This window comes from Chenopodium album, chromosome 26 (assembly GCF_948465745.1).
Source record: "Chenopodium album chromosome 26, dcCheAlbu1.1, whole genome shotgun sequence".
In the NCBI taxonomy this organism is placed as follows: Eukaryota; Viridiplantae; Streptophyta; class Magnoliopsida; order Caryophyllales; family Amaranthaceae; genus Chenopodium; species Chenopodium album.
This window is the reverse complement of record NC_137859.1, coordinates 21360407-21374991: the sequence shown is the minus strand read 5'-3', so window position 1 is coordinate 21374991 and position 14585 is coordinate 21360407. Positions and strand designations below refer to the sequence as shown.

At 39.1% G+C, this 14585-nt stretch overlaps 1 non-coding gene across 1 annotated transcript; it reads right to left on the bottom strand.

The window, feature by feature from the left end:
- Positions 1-10420: 10420 nt before the first annotated feature.
- LOC145618728 (small nucleolar RNA R71) lies at positions 10421-10526 on the bottom strand. Its single transcript, XR_014107989.1, has one exon. It is a non-coding gene; the product is annotated as a small nucleolar RNA R71 (small nucleolar RNA).
- Between the last annotated feature and the right edge of the window lie 4059 nt (positions 10527-14585).

Here is a 14585-nt window from a genome sequence, read left to right as displayed (position 1 = left end):
GAGAAAAATAGGGCAATAGGGGATGTGGTCAAACTTTGGAGAGAAAGGGGTATGAGAAATAGGTAAAGGGTTCGCGACTCCCTCAACACAAGGTCTCTCATCGCCAATGAGGGCATGCAAATCAATCATAGAATCCTCAAAAGAAGAACACTTATGATCACCATCTCCCTCAAACATCCAACTCCCAAGAGGAACCACATAATCTCCTCCACTACCTTCATGAACAATAGCTCCCTCAACTTCCTTAAAGCCTAGAGTCTCAAAACCATGCATGAATGGAGGCAAATTCACTTCAAAATTATCTCTCTCCCATGAAGCTTTCTCAATGAACTTGCTTAGAAGGCTATGGCTATGCCTTATGCACTCATTAAACACATTTGACATAACCTCAAACGAGTCCAAATACTCATGGATAGAAGAGTCACATTCACACACTTGAGACTCATCACAATGGGTGGGCGGGTTGGGATTTTCAAATTCAACACTCTCTTCTCTCCCAACTCCTACACCATCACTCATATGCTCACCAAAGGTATCCTCACACACTCTTGGTTGCTCAAAATCACCATCATCATCCTCAACACACACATTGGATTTGTTATTTTCACACACACGCATCAAAGATGACAATTGGCTTTTTAGCCCTTCATTTCTCCTTCTTCCCTCCTCAAAACGCTCCTCACTCTTTTTCATCATCTCCAATTGACTTCTCAAACAATTAAGAGTATACTCCATTTTAGGCCCAAGATCATCACTAAGCTCAACATGCCTAATTCGAGTTTCCAAGGTAGCAATAAGAGATTCAAAAGATGTAGGAGATTGAGGTTCAACAAAAGAAGAAGAAGTACAACCAAGATTGGAAGAATCAAAATTGAAATCATGAGCATGTACATCACATTGGGGGGTGGGGGCAAAATCAAGAACATGAGATTCATTATCAAGGGAACGAAGCACATCACAAGAAGGAATGGTAAATAATGAAGAATATTGAAACACACCATTAGCATCAACTTGAGCATGTACTCCATTATCATGAACAAAAGGGGAAATAGAGTTGAAATCATGTGTTCTAGGTTCACTAATGGGATCATGTGACAAATCATGGGAAATCATGCTAACATTAGAAGAATCAAGACATTGCACATCAATATTAGGAACATGATTACCCCTATTGTAAACATCCCTAGCAAACCAAACATAAAAATCCCAAGCATCATCAATTGACAATGCTCTAAATTCAGCATTGTGCATGCATTCAACTTTATCCCTAGTTTGCTCATTCAAACCAAAATAACAAATCTCACAAGCCTCCCAAAGGCTACTACAATTACAATCAAGAAATCCCTCTAGTCTATTAAAATATTCACAAAAAGGCTCATTGTCAAATTGAGGAAAAGATAGACATGCCATTTTATATAAAGCAAACAAAAGAAATCAAATAAAAGAAAACTATAAACAAAGACCTAGACTCAAGCAATCAAAAACACTCAAACATTGACACCGTTCCCCGGCAACGGCGCCATTTTGACGTGGGGAAAACTAGGTCGTTGGGCTAATTCTCCCTAAGCCAAACAAAATTTATAAACACTCAACAAACCTAAATACAAGTATAGAGGTAAGTCAAGGGTCGAACCCAAAGGAACGGTAATGTCCAAATGCTTTCAATTATGTGCCTAAGCTAGGTCGAAGACAAGAGGTAAAAGATGGCTCTAACAACTACTAAAACGAGGAAACCAAGCAAATATAAAAGCTAGGGATTAGGATTCACTTATAATAGCAATGAACAATGCAATTTGGAATGGAAAGTCGACTAAGTCAAGCAATGTGAGGGAAAATCAATCATGCAACCAAAAGAGCATGTCAAGCTATTCTCCTAGAGGTCTAACTAGCGTCAACTACGATAAACTCTAGCTAGGAAACATCACAAGACACCTCAATCGTGTAAATGCAAGCCACAAATCAATGGTCTGTATCAATGTGAACTTACAATGCAATCTAGTGCAATAATCAAAGTTAGCTACTCTCTAATTAATCACACACATGCACATGATCAATCAACCAAGTTTAATCACATCATCAACTCCATCAATTATCCCCAATTTACATCAGTTCAATACATCATAAGCTTCACCAAATCCCTAACCAAACAACTACTCAAACATTATCATCAATTCTACCAATACAAACATGAATAACCAAAATCAATCATCAAATCACAAAATTCCAATCAAATAAACAATCAAAACAATGAAAATTAAACAAAGCAATAAATGAGATAGAGTTTAGAAATGCTCATTGATAATAGAGTAGATCTCCAATACAATTGTCACATTTGAATCTTCAATCTCTCAATCACCATTGAAATTCCTCACTTTCTCTCTCTAAAATCTACTCCTAAAATTAACCCTAAACTAGAGAGAGAAGCTCTCAACTAAACTAGGAAAAAATGATCTAAATTCTAATTGTCTAATTGTTTCTCTCTCTACCCAAAAATGGGTATTTATAAAATACAAAGATAAAAGAAAATAAAATAGAAAAGAAAATAAAATGGAAAAGAAAATAAAAGGAAAAGGAAAAGAAAAGAAAAGAAAGGAAAAATAAAACAAAAGAAAGAAAAGGAAAAATAAAAGAAAACTAAAAACAAAAAGAAAATAAAAATAAAAAGAAATCAAAAGAATAGGAATAGCTGCTTCAATCAAAGGGAATTAATTCCCTACTTCTCTTCTCACGCAACTCATCATCATCAATCAACCTTCATCACAACCATCATCATCATCAATCAACGGCCAACAATTAAGCTTCCTTGCCACGCACAAATTAGACCCAGCTGTGTGCGGCCGCAGGGGCTGCGAGTGCAGCCGCACCAATTGAGGTTTGGGAAGCTTGCTACTGCGGAGGTGCTGGAGGAGAAAGGTGGCGCAATTAAGGGCAGCAGGGGCTGCTTTGTGCGGAAATTGGTGGCTGAATTATGGGGCTGCGGTGGCAGCTAATTGCAGCTGGAGCAAGGGGTGAATGGTGGCCGATTGGTGGCGGAAATAAAGGGGTAGCAGGTGGCGCAATAGGTGGTGTGATGGTGGTTGATTTGGTGGCTGTTCGGTGGTTGAATTGGAGTGGGAAGGTGCTTCTTTGTGTGGCAGCAGGGGAGGTTGATTTGGGTGGTGTATTGGTGGCTGATGTGCGGCAGTTTAGGGGGGCAGCAGCTGGTTGATGTTGCGGCAGCAGGGGCTGCTGGAAGGTTGGAGTTGATGCGTTGTTGAGGGGTGGCTGTGGTTGTTAGCCGTGGTTGCTAGAATGGGTGTTGCGTGAGGATTGGAGCAGGGGAAGTTGAAGGCAACAGCTTGGGGTGCTTTGTGAGGAGTTGATGATGTTGCGTGGAGTGCGGGAACAGGGGATTTGTTGCTGTTGTTTCTGGTTACTAAGCTCACCATCATCATCATCACCATGATGGTGACGGAGACCCAAGCGTGCAGTAGCTACTCTTGCAAGCACCTCAACTTGGACTTGGAACAAAACACCTAGAAAACACACATAAAACCGAGAAATAAAATAAAGTAAAATAAAACTAAAACCGAAAAATAAAAGTAAAAGAAATAAAATGAAAATGAAAATAATAAAAGAAAGAAAATATAATAAAATGAAAATAAAATAAAGTAAAGGAAAATGAAATGAAAATAAAATAAAATAAACTAAAATAAAATAAAACTAAATCTATAAAATCTAAAATAAAAAGAAAACAACTAAAATAACGAAAATAAAAGAAATAAAGGAGAAAATACTATAAAACCATAGAAAGGTAGAAAAGAGAGAGAAAGCATAAAACCGAGCATTTATTGAGCAAGAAAGCAATGAAAAGAGGACAAAAAGGACCTAAATGCTCATCAAATGTGTGCCATTTATGACACACATCATTTCCCTGACGAAGATCTACTTATGACTGAAGACGATAGATGGACGCTCTATTTCGATGGATCTTCAAACCAAAGAGGGTGTGGTGTAGGGGTCTTGCTCGTATCACCCGGTGAAGAACACATCCCAATTTCCATGAATCTCGACTTTGATGTCACCAACAATGGCGCAGAGTATGAAGCATGCATTATGGGATTAGAAACAGCGGTGGCCTTGGGAATTAAGAAGCTTAGAATTTACGGTGACTCATCACTAATCATTAACCAGATCTCTAAGAGATGGAAGGTGAGAAGTGAAAGTCTCGCTACGTATCAAGCTCATCTGGTAACTCTCACGGAGCAACTAGATGAAGTGGAATATACGTACTTGCCTAGAGAAGAAAATCAATTTGCTGACGCACTGGCAAAGTTAGCATCAATGGTGCGCATTCCAACAGACACGATCAGGATGCCACTAACTATGGAGCGAAGATATGAGCCAGCCTATGTTCACGCACTTGATGATAAACAAGAGTCACAAGAAGAAGATGAAGAACCATGGTATATGGATATCGTTAACTATGTGACCAAGGGTGAATATACTCCTAACACTGATAAAAGGGCACGCCGTGCTTTGAGTCTCCTGGCCTCACAGTATGTGCTCATCACGGGAGAACCCCACAAAAGGATTGCGCTAGGGAGAAATCTCTTGTGCATAGCTGGGAAAGAAACACATAAGATCATGGAGAACCTTCTTGCCGGAATATGTGGAACACATATGAATGCTAAGATGTTAGTCCAAAATATTCAACGACAAAGATATTATTGGACTACTATGGGGAGAGATTGTCACGAATACGTCAAGAAATGTATGAAGTGTCAAGTCTACGCAAATATGCAGCACGTTCCGCCTTCGCTTCTTCACACATACACTTCTCCATGGCCTTTCTCTACTTGGGGTATTGACATCATCGGTAAAATAACGCCACCAGGACAAAGAGGACATGAATTCATCCTCGTAGCAATCGACTATTTCACTTAGTGGGTCGAAGCTGCCTCATATGCTAAGTTAACAGCAAAACATGTGGCTCAATTCATTGAGAAAAACATCATATGCCGCTATGGGGTACCTCATGAAATGATCAGTGACAATGGGACACACTTCCTAGCCGAGTGCGCAGAATTATTAATGAAATATCATATCAAGCATCACAGATCATCACCCTACAGACCACAAACAAATAGTGCAGTAGAATCAACTAACAAAAAAGTGAAAACTATCATCGAAAAGATGACGGAAAATTATAAGGATTGGCCGAACAAGCTACATTTCACCCTTTGGGGGTATTGAACTTCTGTTCGTACATCATTGGGGGCTACCCCCTTCTCCTTGGTCTATGGAGTTGAAGCCGTACAACCAATAGAGCTCGAAGTCCCCTCTCTACGAATTGCATTGGAAAGCCAATTAGATGAAGTCGACTGGATTAGAGCAAGATATGATGAATTAGTCTTACTTGACGAAAAACGCTTGGCAGCTTTGCATCATGTCCAAACCTACCAACAGCGTATGGCACAACATTTTAATAAAAACGTCAAGACAAGGAATATAAAGGAAGGTGATTTGGTGCTTAAAGCACTTCGCAAAAACGTGCTTGATCCAAGAGGAAAATTTAGACCGAATTGGTCAGGTCCATATATTGTCAAATCTATTTTGTCTGGCGGAGCAGCACAATTAGTAGACATGGATGGTAATGAGTTCCACAATTTAACCAATTTGGATAAACTCAAGATGTTTTATGCCTAGATGCATGGGTTCATGACCCAATAGAGCTACAATTGGCCTGATTCCTTTTTAAGGATACGTAGCCAACCCCTCAAGGGGGCCCGACCACTTTAAAAACAAAAATCCCTTCTTCGTCGACTACATGTGGCACACAAGGCAGAAAAACGTAATAAAATTACAAAGGAGAATCCACCGTGACAAGGTAGAAGCCACCGCGCCACGGTAAAATCCACCGTGACACGGTAGAATCCACCGTGACACGGCAGAACCCACCGTGACACGGCAGAACCCACCGTGACACGGCAGAACCCACCGTGACACGGCAGAACCCACCGCGTCACGGAAGACCTGTTCTTTGATTATTAACGCTGCGCCACTCAAACTGCTTCCGCAACACACCAAATTTTACCGTGACATATTATGGTAAACCGCGACACGGCAGATTTTTTCCGTGACACGGCAATGCAGATGTTGTAAATTTTGTTATTTTTGTTGTTTTTTCGAATACTTTATTCGGCAATTATTATTATTCTTCCATTGCGTCCGACTTCTTGACTCAGATTAAAAAAAAAAGTCATTGTAATTTTTAATTAAGGCAAAAATAAATATGCTATTATTATTGAAAAAAAAAATGTAACTACAATTATTGGCATTATACGCCTTATTTAAAAATTAAACTTAAAATCATAAATGCAAAGCAATATTGGTCTAATCCTTCTTGACTTTCGAAGCCTCATCTTTCTTTTCCACTAAGTCCGCCTTCACCATTAGTGTGTCCCTTGTAGTAGCCCGAACCGTCACACCTGTTGTCGAACTTTCACCCCTTTCATCCCTCTTATAGTTCTTAGGTTGCTTTTCCCTATAAACCATCTTTTCTTTACCCTTTCCTTTCACATAAGTCTTCTTCTTAGGCATTATAGGAGTCTTAAACTCAATTCCTTGTGTTCTTGGACCAAGACGATCTTTAGGGGGCGCCTTCTTACTTCCAAGTCGTTCCTTCATATCAAATTTACGTAATCCAAACCTCTCCCTTCTACTTTGAGGATTCAAACATGCCTTGTATGCAATAGATAAGGGGGGAAGAGCTTGATCACTTGCAGAAACAGTCCACATAGGCCTTGCAATCCAATAGAGCTCATACTTGTGAACATTACGTTCAAAAAATGATACTTCACGAGGACTATCATTAAAGCGTGGAATTACTTGTTCAAGTCCATACTGTCGCATCACTCGAGAACGACAATAAAGTCAACTTTGATATACTAGGAACACGACAGTACGGTCTATCATGCGTCCCAACCATCCTAGTAAGTCTCCACCAAGGCACCACCCATCAAATGGAAAATTCTCTCTTTGCGAAGAACACCTTCCAATCATCATACGACATGTTTGCAGAGTAATTTTTCTTCCTTCGGACTAGATCATTGGGACCGTATTTTTATATATCGTCGGGGTCTTTAAAAAGTTCTAAACGCTCCATCAACCAAATCTGCAAATAAAAAATTAAAAAAAAAAAATTTTGCTTCCTGATGCCTGCCAGATGTCACGGGGGTTAACCAGAAGCCGTCTTTACCTGCAGCAGTACTAGAGAGCCCTTCCTGATGGCTTTCCGGCCAAATTTTTCTTCGTCAAGGCCAGCAAAGTTTCTCTAAGGCAAGTAGGCATAGGGGATCTTCCAGATTCAACATGTTCAAGCACAGACGCTAAACAAGCATGTCTTATCCTACCGTTTGCAAATAAAAGCTTCCTAAACATGCAAAAAATATAAGCCCTTCTACGGTATACATGATATGACTCAGAGACAGGACGATTAAAATATAAATTTGCAAGCTTTTCTAGATCTACTTCATTACCGCACACAATCCTATTCAAATCAGGATCTGTCAGATTCAGATGACGTTCAAAATCCTGGTAATAGTATTCGCGCAGACTAGGCATGGCAACGAGGTTTTTAGCTGGAAGGCCAAAGATGGCACCAAATTCCTCCGGCAAAGGGCAGAGTTCCTCATAATCAAACTTAAAGCAATGAGTTTCTGGACTCCAGTAATCTCAAGCTGCCCTCAGAAAATCATGTTCAATCGCAACATGTCTCAAGGCTAATAAAACTCTCACATAGAACAACTCCAATTCTCTTTTTTCAGCATTAGTCAAGGAATATGACCAATCACGCAATATGTTATCAAAATTCTGAGACATTAATGAAATATAAAATTCTTATTATTTTGTATTTTGTAATTATGCATATCATGAATTATGCGTTGTTTTTTATATGCGAAAAGGGTCAGGACGTGGAAAACTTTATCTAGTTACACGCGTATAAAACGCGGCTGCAGTTTTTTATCACCGTGACACGGGAATTTCCACCGTGACACGGGAATTCCCACCGTGACATGGGAATCCTTACCGTGTCACGGGACATCCTACCGTGACGCAGTACAATCTAACGTGTCACGGTGCGCACGCGCTTTCTATTTTTTATCCTTGACCTATTTTTTCCGGATATTTTTGTTTACCGTTTATCTTCCACTCTTATTTCGAGAGTTTTATTTGATGAGTGACATTTTTGGCACTCATTTGGTTCCTTTTTGGATGACTTTTATTCCATTTTATCTCTCCTTTCTTTAGTTTTCCTTAGTTTTATTCTTGTTTTCTTCATTTTATGCTTTTTGTAGTTAGTTTCTCTTTTTGGTGCTTTTTCTAGTTTATTTGTTATTTTTCCCTTTTATTTGCTTTTTCTCCTTTGTTTGTAGGTTGTGATTGATTGTCCAAGGATTCCCGAGCTTCCTCTCCATGATCTTTCATTGTTTTCATGCCTAAAGCTTGTGCAAGAAGTTTCAAGTCAAAAGAGGGATCAAAGGGGCATGCTTCAAGGCCTTATAAATGCCTTCCTCATGGCTCATTTTCTTCAAGAAATTCAAGGAAGTTGCTGCCTACCTTATCCTTCATCATCATCATCTAGGATGCGTGCACCTTGTGAGCAAAGGCAAAGAAGAAAGGAGGGCGCTGCAGCTATGTGCGGGTGCACATGAAGAGTGTGCGGCCGCACATCAGTCGTGTGCGGCCGCACATAGGGTGTGTGCAAGCGCACATCTGGTGTGTGCGGGCGCACATACCTGGGTGTGCTCCCGTGCGCACCGTTCTCTCTCCTCCGAGCGCCCGCACCTGCATGGGTCTATTTTTGGGCGTCATTTTCGACCTCCTCCTTGTATATATAGTTATTTCTACCTATTTTTAGAAAGAAAGTTTTTTTTTGAATTAGATAGTTAGTTTTTGCAGAATTATTAGAGTGAGAAACTCAAGAACTAGAGAGAGAAACTCATGATCTTTGGTGTTTGTTCAAGAATTCATCATTGTATTTGATCTTTTGATCAAAGTTTTGTAAGGATCTTCTTCTTAATCTCAATTCAAGTTTGATTTTAGTTGATTTCATTAGTTTTTCATATTGTTGATGATTGATTTGGTTATTGATTGAATTTTGATTGATTTTGATTGATTGTTAGTTTAATCTTTGAATTCAAAGCATGTTGATGATTAATTTGATGAATGTTGTAGTTTTGATCTCCATTTATATGGCTAGTGAGTAGTTCTCTAGCTAGGGAGATGGTGAAGCATGCATGAATGATGGAATAGTGTAATTTGGGGATAATTGATGGAGTTGATGATATGATTAAATTGGTTGATTTTTCATGTGCATGTGTGTGATTAATTGAGGTTTGGCCATCTTTGATTAATACACTAGATTTTATTTTAAGTATGCTATGACACGGACAATTGATTAGTAGACTTGCAATTTCACGATTGAGGTGCTTTGTTAAGTTCCCTAGTTAGTGTTTAGCATAGTTGACGCTAGTTAGACCTCTAGGTGAACCACCTTAGCATGCTCTTTTGGATACATGATAGATTTCCCTCATATCGATTGACTTAGTCGGTTTGACCTCCCCAAATTACCAATTCCATTGTGAATGTATGTGGATCCATTGCCCTAGTGTTTTAGATCGATTAAATACAAGTTTGCATACCTAGTTTAGACCTAGTCCAACTTCAAACCCCTTTTGTTTCCAAAATAGCTTAATCTAGACTTCGTGCACTTAACATCATTCCCTTGGGATTCGACCTTGACTTGCCGCTAGACTATTAAGGGTTGGTTAAGCATATAAATATTGTTTGATAGGGCAAGTTGGTAGCCCAACGACCTACCATTCCTAGCCACATCAAAATGGCGTCGTTGCCGGGGAATGGTGCTTGAGTGTATGTTGTTTTTGAGTCTATTTCATTTTGATAAAATACAAAAAGATTTTACACTTAGGCTACACTTGTAGCCGTGCTACTAATATTGTCTTTAAGTTTTGTGTGTGTAGATCACAAGTCATGGGAAGTAATTCAAGAGTTACCTTGAAGGAGCTTGGAGTGCCCGGGGCTTATAGGTATGAGAGCGCCATAGCTCCACCTATATCACCGGAGAATGACTTTGAAATTAGGCCGGAAATGATCACCTTGATCGAGAGAAGGCAATATGGTGGGGCAAAGAACGAGAGCCCATTGAACCATCTTAAGGAGTTTGAAAAATATTGCAACACTATCAATGTCAATGGAGTTTCTCAAGAGTTTATCCGCCTTAAGTTGTTCCTTTTCTCTCTCATAGGAAGATCTTTGGAATGGCTAGACAAAGAAGTGAAGCCTAATTCCTTGAAGACATGGGATGATGTCAAAAAGGCTTTCTTGTCCCGTTTCTACCCACCAAAGAAGACGGCGGAGGCTAGAGCCTTAATCCAAAGTTTTAAGCAATTGCCTAGAGAGAATCTCTATGAAGCATGGGAGAGATACAAGGACTACCAAAGGGAATGCCCTCACCACGGAATTCCAACTTATCAAGTGATCCAAACACTAGGCGAAAAATAGGGTTGGCCACCGGTTCAAAACCCCCCTTTGCCACCGGTTTTGAACCGCTGGCCAGTGGGGGGGTGGCAAAACCTATCACAAAAGGCCACCGGTTCAAAACCGGTGGCAAAAACAAGAATTGGCACCGGTTCTATTCAAAACCGGTGGCAATAATGGTCCAAAAAAATTAAAAAAAAAATTTTTTTTTTTTTTGCATTTTTTTCACTTAAATTGATATATAAACATTAACATATGTATAAACTTACATTTTTTCATAAAAAAAGCTGGAATATTACAATTTTTGTCCTAAAAAAAAAATACACACAAAAAGTAACATATGCAAGCTGCACAGTGCAGAACAATTGCATAAAAGGTTAAACAGCAAAACAGGGGCATAAAAATAGCAGAACAGCTGCAATCTTTGACATCAATTTCTCCTTGTGCGCTTTAAGGTCAAAGAGAAGGTACTGACTATCGAATAGCGTAGTGAGGACTGCACATTAACAGATTTCTTCAGAGTAAGTCTCCTCCACCAACTATGACTTTCCTTGAGCGTCTCAGCCGACTCACGATAAGGTTCAGTCTTTAGTACCCGAAGGTCGAATCGATCCTCATACATTAATACAATTTCTCCAAAGTTCTGGTGAATCCACTCACGCATAGCTACCTTACACCATAAATCCAATTCAAACAGTCAGGGGGCAGAACCGCTAAATTTATGGAGCAATTGATACATTACTGCCGTTTTTCATCTTTTCTATTTACTTCCTATTCCAGAGACAATGCAGGTTTTTCTAGAGACTGAAACGAACACAATGTTACTTTGACTGCCATATTAGCATCAATACTACATATTTGAGTTAATTTACACAAATTGAGTCATAATTCATGAAAGGAGTAGGATAGAGGACAAAATCTACGAAGACAATCAATGAAGGGGAGCAGAAATTATACACAAGGTCATGAAAAACACTCATCAGATTTTTAAGGAAATATAGAGGAAACATAATTGACTAATCACTTTATAGCTTGCAATACTAGATCAAGTTTGGTAAATCAATTGTGGGAAGATTATATGAAAAGGAAATTGCAAAACAAAATATATCCTCTGTCCCTAAACCATCCTCATGTATAATCTGTCTCTCTCAAACCTTCATCCCATAATTACTTCAAGAAATAATAAGAGTAAGAGTTAAGAGCTTATGAAATTGTTAAATTAGTTTTGGGATGTCTGATGTCTCAAAATTCAAGATGTGAACTTATTACTACATGTTACCTACTTTGGTTTGGGTTGAACCGGTGGCCAACTAGGGGTGCCTTTTTCAATTTTTCTACTAGTGAAGGAAGAAAATGAGGATACTAGACAATAGAAAAACCATCAAAATTCATTTTCCCACTTAAACTATTATGCAAAGAAAAGATCATATGAAATGTAGCTAAAACATAAGAATTACACTCCACCTTGGCAATGAGCTGGAATGTATTAAAAACTTTGGTAATGGTCAGTGGTGGAGGTTGCCGCATCATACTTTGCTTAGAACAAATTTCTTTGGCGACATCCCCGAGATCACCTAATTCCTGTCAATGCAATACAATAACAAGTACAATCAAGGATGGATAAAGACACAAAATGCAACTTAAACAGCCCTTAGGAATGTTTTAACAACCAAGAACCACCATAGTTCTACATTCTAAATCATCATAGAAGTTCTTTCTTTGGAACTATCATTTCTCCTGGACATGGGAATCTCACATTAAGTACTCTTTCTTGTCTATCACATAATAACTATGGAAATACTATCAGACCAAAATTCACATAACATCACAGATTAAGCAACTGTAATCATGTTTTTTACACAATAAGACCAAAATTCAATCAAACAAAAATTAATCCATAGGTCTAAGTACTCACCAAAATCCAGCAAAAACCAAGCAAAATTTCCCACAATTCTGGGTTAAAATTGATTCAAGCTCAATAATCAATACATTTTATCAAACAAGTAACAAATCTATCAGCTAAATGGCAAAAAAAAAAAAAAATTCAGAATAAACAACAAAAAATAGCTTGTAATAATGTTATTTTCAGCTCAGAATTAAATCAGTGTAAATTGTAGTAAAAGGATCTTACAGTGCAAATGATTCCTTCGTCTTCTGCTTCTTCGCATCTCTCTCCAACGCCCAAGCTAAGTCAATTCGCTGAATCAAATTCACCGTTTTCTCTTCGTATTCAATTTCGCTGAGAAAATTTCACAAATTCAAATCAAAATCACCAAAAATTGCACAAAAAATTAGGTCAGATTAAGCTATTACATAAATGGAGGAGAGAGAAACTACGGGGTAAAACGTTCGCCGCCAGATTCTTCGACCCGTCCGCCATTGTTGAGCTTTCGCCTGTGTTTTATGGTTTTAGGGGAGATTTTCGATTTTGCAACTGAACCCTAACTATTACGACAAGAGAGATAACGAGAGAGAAGAAGATGAGAGATAGATGGCGGCGGCGATGATGGATGTTGAGAATGGTGAGGAGTGGTGAGGGGAGATCGCAGGAGAGAAGTGGTGAGGGGAGATCGCAGGAGAGAGAAGGGAGAGGAGGGGAGGCTGTAGAGAGGAGAGTGATAGGGTTAGGGTTTATGAAGGGGCGGTTTTTTTTTTTTTAAGACAGAGCCACCGGTTTTGAACCGGTGGCATTAATAATTACCCCACCGGTTCGGTTTGAACCCGTGGCAATATCCTTTCCTCATAATCTCGCCTATTTTTTTGCCACCGGTTTTTAAAAACCGGTGGCCATTGCTCGGTGCCAATTTCTATTTTTCTACTAGTGAAATCTTCTATAGTGGTTTGAGCTTTCAAGGTAGATCGAGCCTAGATGCCGGAGCCGGAGGGCCAATCATGAACAAGACGGAAGAAGAGGTTGTGGATGTAATAGATGATGTGGTAAGGAATTACATGGATTGGCATGATGAAGAGAGAGACTCGGCAAGCACAAGTTGCTCAACCGATCAATCTTATGTCATCAACGAATTGTCCACAATGGTCTCGGAGTTAGGAAAGGAGGTGAATTTTCTCAAGAACAAGCTCGAGAGCCCTTCACAAGCTTCTAGTCTTCCCTCCCAATTTAAGGGGAGAGGTACATCTTCCTACTCTAACCCTCTTTTTGCTTCTTGTTGCATGATTAGAGAATGCTTGGTTTGTGATATATATGGCAAGAATGATCATGATGCTTCTAATTGCTCCAATGTTCCTTGTGATAGATATGATGGATATGAGAATGTGCATGTGAATTGTGATGATAATAATGATTTTGGACCTAGATTTAATGCTCAGAAGATTGTTGGGAATAGGAATTATCACAATAATGGGAGCTATTATAATTACAACCAAAAGAGTGGTAATGGTAACCGTGTGACCCAAGAATTTTGTGGTAACCATAACAACTTTTGTTGTAATGATCAAAGCTATGGCCAAGAATATGGGGATCATAACCAAGGTTATGGTAACCATAATCAAAATTTAGGCCAAAGTCATGGTAAGGGTAATTGGAGTAATCAAGGTAGGGGAAATTTTCAAAATGATTTTCAAAGAGACACCCACCCCAAATTACTCCAAAGACTCAAAGCCAAGGTGATGATTTCTTTACTCAACAATCCCAATTGAATAGGCTAGAAAATTTCATGATGGATCAATCTAGGATGTTGAATGAATTCACATTGTCTTGTAACAAAATGTTTGAGGTCCTATTAACTCATGGAAAGATGCTTGAGAACCAAATTGTTCAACTAGCCACCCCTTTGAAAGATTGTGCTAGTCCATCTCTTTTTCCCTCACAAGAAGTTGATTCTAGGGAACCGATGTGTGCTATGACCACTAGGAGTGGTAAGGTCCTTAAAGAGAGTGTTCCTAAGAAGAGTGAGGAGAGTGAAAAAGAGAATGATTTGAGTGAAGAGAATAAGAATGAAGAGCCTAGCAAGATGAGTGAGGATTCCAATGATAAGCCTAAGGAGAAAGAGCGGAAGCAAGATGAGGTTTACAAACCTAGACTT